Raw genomic sequence first — 8065 nt, forward strand, 5'->3', positions numbered from 1 at the left:
TGGTAATTATGCAGTTTAGGGAAAGCACCTCCGATGACCTTGACCTTGACATATGTTGTCAAGGTCACCCTCCTGAGTGACTTTTAGAAGGTTTTAGCCGTCGCTTGTTTTTTATTAAAAAGTTATAAACAAAAAAAGTTTCGAAAATATAGCAGTTATTTAAGTACAGAGAGACATAAACGACTAATATTACGTTTTTCTTTAAAGCCGAGAATACTTTATTTCGCGAAAAAGTCGCTGCTTTACTAAAACACACCATTTAAAGCAGTAAATTGTTGATAAATTGAAGTCTTTTTGTTAAAGCAGAAAATATTTTATTTTGCGAAAAAGTCGCTGCTTTACCAAAACACAACATTTAAAGCAGTAAATTAATTGATAAATTGAAGTCTTTTTGTTAAAGCAAAGAATACTTTATTTTGCGAAAAAGTCGCTGTTTACCAAAACACAACATTTAAAGCAGTAAATCGTTGATCACTAACCTACATAGGTTAGTTGACGCGCTTTAAAAGTATTTAAGTGTTTAAAGCGCGTCAACTAACCTATATATGCACCTATATATGCTATATTTTCCAAACTTTTTTTTGTTAATAACTTTTTAACGAATAGCGAGCGACGGCTAAAACCTTCTGAAGGTCCCTCGGGGTCATGACCTTGACAACATATATCAAGATCATTGAAATCGGTGAGGTCGCCAAACTTTTTTTTGTTAATAACTTTTTAATGAAAAACGAGCGACGGCTAAAACCTTCTGAAGGTCACTCAGGAGGGTGACCTTGACAACATATGTCAAGGTCAAGGTCATCGGAGGTGCTTCCCTAAACTGCATAATACCTTATTTTATAATTTTATTATTTTCTTTGTTATACATTAATTATAAATTATTTAAGACAATTTTCTATAGAAAATTGTTTCTTTAAACTTTTTAGGGAAAAAAAACGTTAAATTTTTTAATAAACTGATAACTTATTTGTTTCGGGAAATAGGAAGGCCGTCGAGTGGTAAGCGAGTGATGACTCGGTGGTAATGATAACACTACTTATATTTCGTTAGAATACAGAGAGCTAACCGGACAACGTATCGTGAACACGGACTTGGACAGACAGACCACAGACTCGAGAAGAACATTAAGTCAGACATTAGATAGATAGGCAACTCTATGGGATAATGGTTCTCCAGATGTCGCGCTGTGAATCGCCACCAATCCGGATTCAGCTCGAACACCTCCCCTCGATGAGCACACGACGTCTGTGAAATTGTTAGACGTTTTTAGATTTAAGAGATCAAGACATCTCTCGTGTTTCAACCTAGGAAGTCCCTTGGTGAGAATGTCTGCGGCCATTAGCTCAGTGGGAGTATATTCAATCTTCAAGATTCCGCTCTCCATCACCTCGCGTACATAGTGATGGCGAACATCAATGTGCTTGGTTCTGGCGTGGAAGACAGGATTCTCCGCCAGTTTCCGGGCTCCGTTGTTATCATTGAAGATCGTCATTTTGGTTGGTAACTCGATGCCGAGGTCGCTGATAAATCTTTGAAGGTAAACAGCCTCCTTCACGGCGTCTGATACAGCCATGTATTCGGCTTCAGTAGACGAAAGGGCAGTGGTCCTCTGCTTCTTGGACTCCCAGGATATGAGACATCCGTTCAATACAAAAGCATAACCCGTATAGGATCGTCGGTCGTCTAGACAATTCGCCCAATCCGCATCAGCATAGCCAGTGAGTTGTTTGGTAGATCTCTTGAATGACAGTCCAAGATTCGATGTTCCTTTGAGGTATCGCAAGACACGCTTGGCTGCCTTCCAGTGGGTTTCGTTGTAACAATTGTTGAACTGCCCCAGGTGACTCACTGCGTATGAAATATCGGGCCTAGTGCACATGGCTAAGTATGTCAGCCTCCCGACCAGCTCCCGAAAAGGCAGTTCCTCCTCTTGCATACTGGAATCGTCTTCGCTCTTTCTTAATTTCTGGCTGCAATCCAGCGGAGTAGCCACTGGCTTCGAGTCCTCATTCCGAATCGGTCCAGAGTATCTTTGATATACCCCTTTTGACTCAATGTCATTCCATCCTTGTTCCGAGTAAACTCGATGCCGAGACAATATTTACTTCGCCGAGATCCTTGATCTGAAAACTTTTAGAAAGATGTTCAGTTAGTTTAGTGATTTCTGATAGGTCGCGGGATGCCACCAGGATGTCGTCCACGTAGACTGTGACGATAAGGATATTTTCGCCTCTTCCCTTGAAGAATACGCACGGATCAGCTGTAGATTGCTTAAGTCCATACTTCTTAAGCTCACGTCTCAGTCTCTCGTGCCAGCGGCGTCCAGCTTGGCGAAGTCCGTAAAGAGCTTTTCTTAATAGACAAACCTTGTCTCCGCTCCTCAATTCCCGAAGCATGCTCGCTGCTTTATCGGCAATCTTCCCCTTCTTCTCGGAGATGACAATTTCTTCTAAAACTCGTTCCGTGTATTTTGGAATCTCCATGTAGATTAGTTCCTCGAGCTCGCCGTTAAGTATGCGGTTGTGACGTCTAGGTGATGAATCTTCATGTCATGTTGTGCCGCTAGGGCCGTTGCCACGCGTATTGAACTGAGACGAGCCACTGGTGCGAAGGTCTCGTTGAAGTCCACGCCAGGACGTTGAGAGAATCCACGCGCAACGATGCGCGCCTTTCTCCGATTCAATGTGCCGTCTTGATTCATCTTGTTTCGTAGCACATATCGGCTACCTATAATCTCGCATCCTTCCGGGCGATCCACCAGCTCCCACGTATCATTATTTAAAATGGATTTCATTTCCGTGGCCATAGCGTGAATCCATTCCTCCGCATCAGGACCTATCAGGGATTCATCAATGGGTACTTCGGCAAGAAAAGCGAATCCGGCTTGTTCGGTTGTATCTTTCGCAACATGAAACAATTTTCTAGGTCTTCCCCTCCGACCTGTCATAATTTTTCGAGGTCTTCCTGGTCCTCTCCGCGGTGTGTTAAGCGGTTCGTCGACATGATCCTCGTCTTCATCTTCGGTGACGTGATCTTCTCTGTCGTCATCTTCGGTGATGTGATCTTCTCTGTCGTCATCTTCGGTGACTTGATCTTCTCTGTCGTCGTCTTGATCCTTGACGCTATCGTTGAAAATCGGAAATTCAACTTCGTTCGGTTTCTCTGCGACATCCTCTTCTTTTGGTTCAGGCTCCTTTTGCGTTTGGCGTAACGCTTCCGGCATGGCAATGAATTCCACATCTCTCGATATGTCTATCTTGCGTTCGTCCGGAATCCACACCCTGTAGGCCTTTGAATTTTCGGCGTATCCTAAGAAGATTCCTCTCTTAGAACGTGACTGGAATTTTCCTTGTTCGGCTCTCGATTCAGTGTGTATACAGGACAACCGAATTCTTGAAAATGTCCGACGTTCGGCGCATTTCCCGTCCAGTTTTTGTAAGGAGTCTTGCCGCCAAGGCTACTGGTCGGACAGCGATTGCGTATATAATTTGCCGTATTGATAGCCTCTCCCCAGAAAGACGGAGGTAGACTAGATTGGATCATGAGACATCTAGCCATCTCCACGAGAGTCCGATTCTTCCTCTCTGCAATCCCATTCTGTTCCGGAGTATGCGTGACCGTCAACCTGCGCTCGATCCCGTTTATCTTCAGAAAGTCGTTGAATTCCCGATTGACGAACTCTTTGCCGTTGTCTGTTTGCAGACACTTTATCTTGCGTCCGGTGTGGTTTTCGACGAGTGCCTTGAAATGTTTGAATTCATTAAACACCTCGCTCTTACTCTTGATCATTCGCACCATACACCATCGTGAGTAGTCGTCGATAAAAGTTACGAAATACCTCGATTTCCCGATTGATTCGACTCTCATAGGTCCGCATACGTCCGAATGGACTAACTCCAAGAGCTCTGTTTGCCTCTCCGACTTCTTCGGGAAAGGAGCCCTTGTCATCTTCCCGCGGATGCAAATTTCGCACTTGAGATTGCGATCGGGATCAACGATATTCATTCCGCACACGGTTCCGTCACGATCACACGTCGAGAGATCTCTGGGTTGAGATGACCCATCCTACGATGCCATATTTCCATAGATGCTTTAGTCGGCTTTCTGTCGAGGTTAGTTACAGCTGCGGCCCTGCAATCGTGTCTGTTTTCATGCACGTAGTATAATCCGTTACTGCGAGTCGCTTCAAGTCTTGTAACACCGTCTCGGTCGATAACGCTTGCCGATTTTCCGTCGAAAATAATCTTGAAGCCTCTGTCGGTTATCTTACTTACCGACAGTAGATTTGTGCGTAAGTCAGGCACGTGTAGGGTATCATCCAAACGTAATTGCTTAGCTCTTCCTTTGACTTCCGTGCTGAGATGTACAGTCCCTTTTCCGGTAATCGTGGTCGATGAATTATTAGCGAGGTTTAGTTTATCGGCTGTAATCTTCTCGAGATTCGCGAATTTACTCGGATCGCTACATAGATGAGCGGTACAGCCGCTATCCAAACACCATTTCTTCGCGTATACCCTTGCCTGAAGCGCTTCCTGTACATCCGGATCCTGACCATCGGTTGTCGGCACGCATGCGAACACGCATACATCGTCGGCGTCGGCTATTTTCGCCTTTTCAGGACTTTTCGAGGACGCTTGACTATCTTCCGCGCGCGAGTTACATTCGGATGCTTTGTGCCCGACCTTTCCACAGCGATGGCACTTATACTTGAAAAGTTTCTTCTCGGATGCAGTGTTGCCCTTCCTCTCCTTCGGATTCCTGTTGCGTTTCTCGAAGCGCTTGGCGATCATGGCGCCTTGACCCGTAACGCGCGTGTCATTCTTTCGTGCATCGTGTTCTTCCACGATTTTTACTCGTAGTACTTCCGGCGTCGGTAACTCGTCGCGTGACTCTATCGCGCACCGAAAATTTTCGAAACACGGCGGAAGGCTATACAAAAGCATCACAGTCAATAAGTCCGGATTTATGTCCACTTCCATGTCACTGAGTTTGTCCACAGTATCGAAAAACTTACGTAAATATTCGCGCACGTCTTCATCGTCTTCCATTCGCTGCAGCGTTAACTGTTTCAACAGGGTGGCCTTTCTCGCGGGGCCTCTTGATTGATAAATCGATGAGAGTTTGTTCCACACTTCTCTCGCCGTATTACAGCCCTTCACCTGTTTCAATTCAGTCGGGCTTATCGAGAGAATTATGTCTGATTTAGCTTTTTGGTCTGCTGTTCCCATCTTTTTACTTCCGCTGCAGAAGCTGCGTTTCCTGCGATGAGTTCGGGTTTTACGTCATCTCCGTTCACGTAATTCCATGCGTCGTTTTTACGAGAAGAGCTTCCATCTGGATCTTCCACGTGTCGAAGTTTTCTTTATTCAGAAGTTCGATCCTTACTGACGACGACGCCATGTTTTCTTCCTCGTGTATCGATCACGTATCACTCGCGATAATTAATATACTTTCAACGGCTATACGCCTGGGCCCATAACCTGTTTCGGGAAATAGGAAGGCCGTCGAGTAATAAGCGAGTGATGACTCGGTGGTAATGATAACACTACTTATATTTTCGTTAGAATACAGAGAGCTAACCGGACAACGTATCGTGAACACGGACTTGGACAGACAGACCACAGACTCGAGAAGAACATTAAGTCAGACATTAGATAGATAGGCAACTCTATGGGATAATGGTTCTCCAGATGTCGCGCTGTGAATCGCCACCAATCCGGATTCAGCTCGAACATATATTTATACTTATATACATTTTGACCTACAAGATTCCTACTTTACTGATATAATTGTCTTATTTCACTTGACGGTTCACAGTGTCGTACGATCTATCGTGACTACAACATGTCATGGACACTTTAATCTTTAATCTTTAATGTAATTTATATTGTTGACTATCTTCCGTTCTCCGGACTATCTGGTGAGTGCTCGGATTAAAATGAGTTATTGCTCTTTGTCTTTGTTTCATTAATATGTTTGACCATTTATAGATTGCAATCATTTAGTTCTCATGGTTTTCAGACCTCCTAATCTGATGACTCATAATTATGATGGAGAATGGTTTATTGATATACCGCTGAGGATGGCTCGAAGAAGAGACAAAACGTCCGCAAATTTATAATATGCAATATATCTGTGTATTGACATTACGCACTAATTGCCGCGTCGACTCTCTATTGCCAATTCTTTTATGTTTCTTATTATTATTGAGAATTCTTAATTATTTTATTATTTAAAAGAGAGTTTAAGAGATATTAAGTTACAGTTAATTGTGATTAAACTGCATGGAGATGTCTCAGATTACAATCAACCGCGTACATCCGAATAAATTCAACTACATTTTGTGAATGATAGGAACTTTAATTTAAATGTGATACAAGCATTTAGGACTTTAATAAAAATGCAAAGTAATAATTTACGCAAACTGAAAAAAATCTAAGGTCCATTTTTTCGATTTATCGTTTCGAATATCGAGTCTCAACTCAAAAAGGTAAAAAAAATTAATGATGTGAGATCCGAGAGAGATAATCAATTTCCCGCACAATATTGAACTAATGTAAATATTTTGTGCACTCGAGCAAACACAACTCGAATTTTGATAGCTACATCTTATTACGATAATTATACTACTAAAAATCAAATATTTCTTCAACGCAAAATTGATCAAGTTTAAAATAATTGTTACAAAAAATGTTCTGTTTCGCAAAATATTATTTATTGAATCTCACGTCGTCGCTTTAACTATTATAGTATAAAAACCGCAGTTATCAATACATATGGATAGACTGTGAAAGTTTAGATTAAAATTGGCGCTTTTTATATGAACAAATAATTTTAAATAATGATCGTGAACACACATAATTTTATTAAATAGATTACGTGAGAAATATATTAAATAGATTATATATACTAACAATAAATGATTAAAATATTGCAAGGTACTTTTTAATTCTTTGATCGCAATATGCAAACTAAAAGTATTTCTAAGCGTATATATTGCATTCTCGCACCAGTTCATGTGTAATATTTAATCCTCTAAGAAATTTGAGATTAAATTATAATGACAAAATGTAAGACAGTAAATCAATTAGGTATGTGATTTATCAAGGATTAAATATTAAATCTTAATCTGACCCAGTCCATCCATTTTAAGGCAACAAATCTATAAAACGTAATACATGTAATAATTTATTGTAGTAACTTGATAGAAGCGTTTCTGCAATATATTTGACGTAATTGTCACATAGACCCGTTACTTTAATTATAAAATTTAAATCATCACTCACCGACCAATGCGCAACAGCGGAGTTATTCTGCAACGTCGCTACGATGATTCTGTAACAAACAAATATAAAATCTAAATTAAAAGGGCGTAAAAGAGAGCGTAAAAAAAGAGAGAGAGAGAGAAAGAGAGAGATAGTTAATATTTCAGAAAATAATCATGAAACTGAATTCTATATTAATTATTAAGTAAATTTAATGAAATAATTATGTAATTTTTTAAGAATAATTAGTCCATTGAACATAAGCTTCTAAAATAATTTCTAAAATAATACTTTTTATTTAGACTATAACTTTTATACTGTATAAAGGCTCAGTATATCAAATATTAGAATTAAACAGGCAATAAGAGCCAAGCGTGGTTACAATCGCTAAAATTTATTACATGTCATAGTGTCGATTGTATCATATTAGCGATTATATGACAATATGACAATAGTGTCATATTAGCGATTGTAACCACGCTTGGCTCTTATTGCCTGTTTAATTCTAATATTTGATATACTGAGCCTTTATACAGTATTAATTCACGCAGGCTGAAAAATGCGTTACTCGTTTTTCCATAACGTTAGATATTATTATGGCCTCTACGCGGTTTATTTATGTAAACAGTGGATTAAGTACCGCAAAGTCATTACTACATGCGAACTGAAAATCGAGTTTCTACGGAAATGTATTAAACACAATGTTATACCTCCACACATTGGGAATATTTATCGAAATTTGAACATACTCTTTTTAACTACTACCAGATCAATTGAAAAATTTAAACACTGTAAACTCA

Source organism: Temnothorax longispinosus, chromosome 7 (assembly GCF_030848805.1).
Source record: "Temnothorax longispinosus isolate EJ_2023e chromosome 7, Tlon_JGU_v1, whole genome shotgun sequence".
NCBI classification, from domain to species: Eukaryota; Metazoa; Arthropoda; class Insecta; order Hymenoptera; family Formicidae; genus Temnothorax; species Temnothorax longispinosus.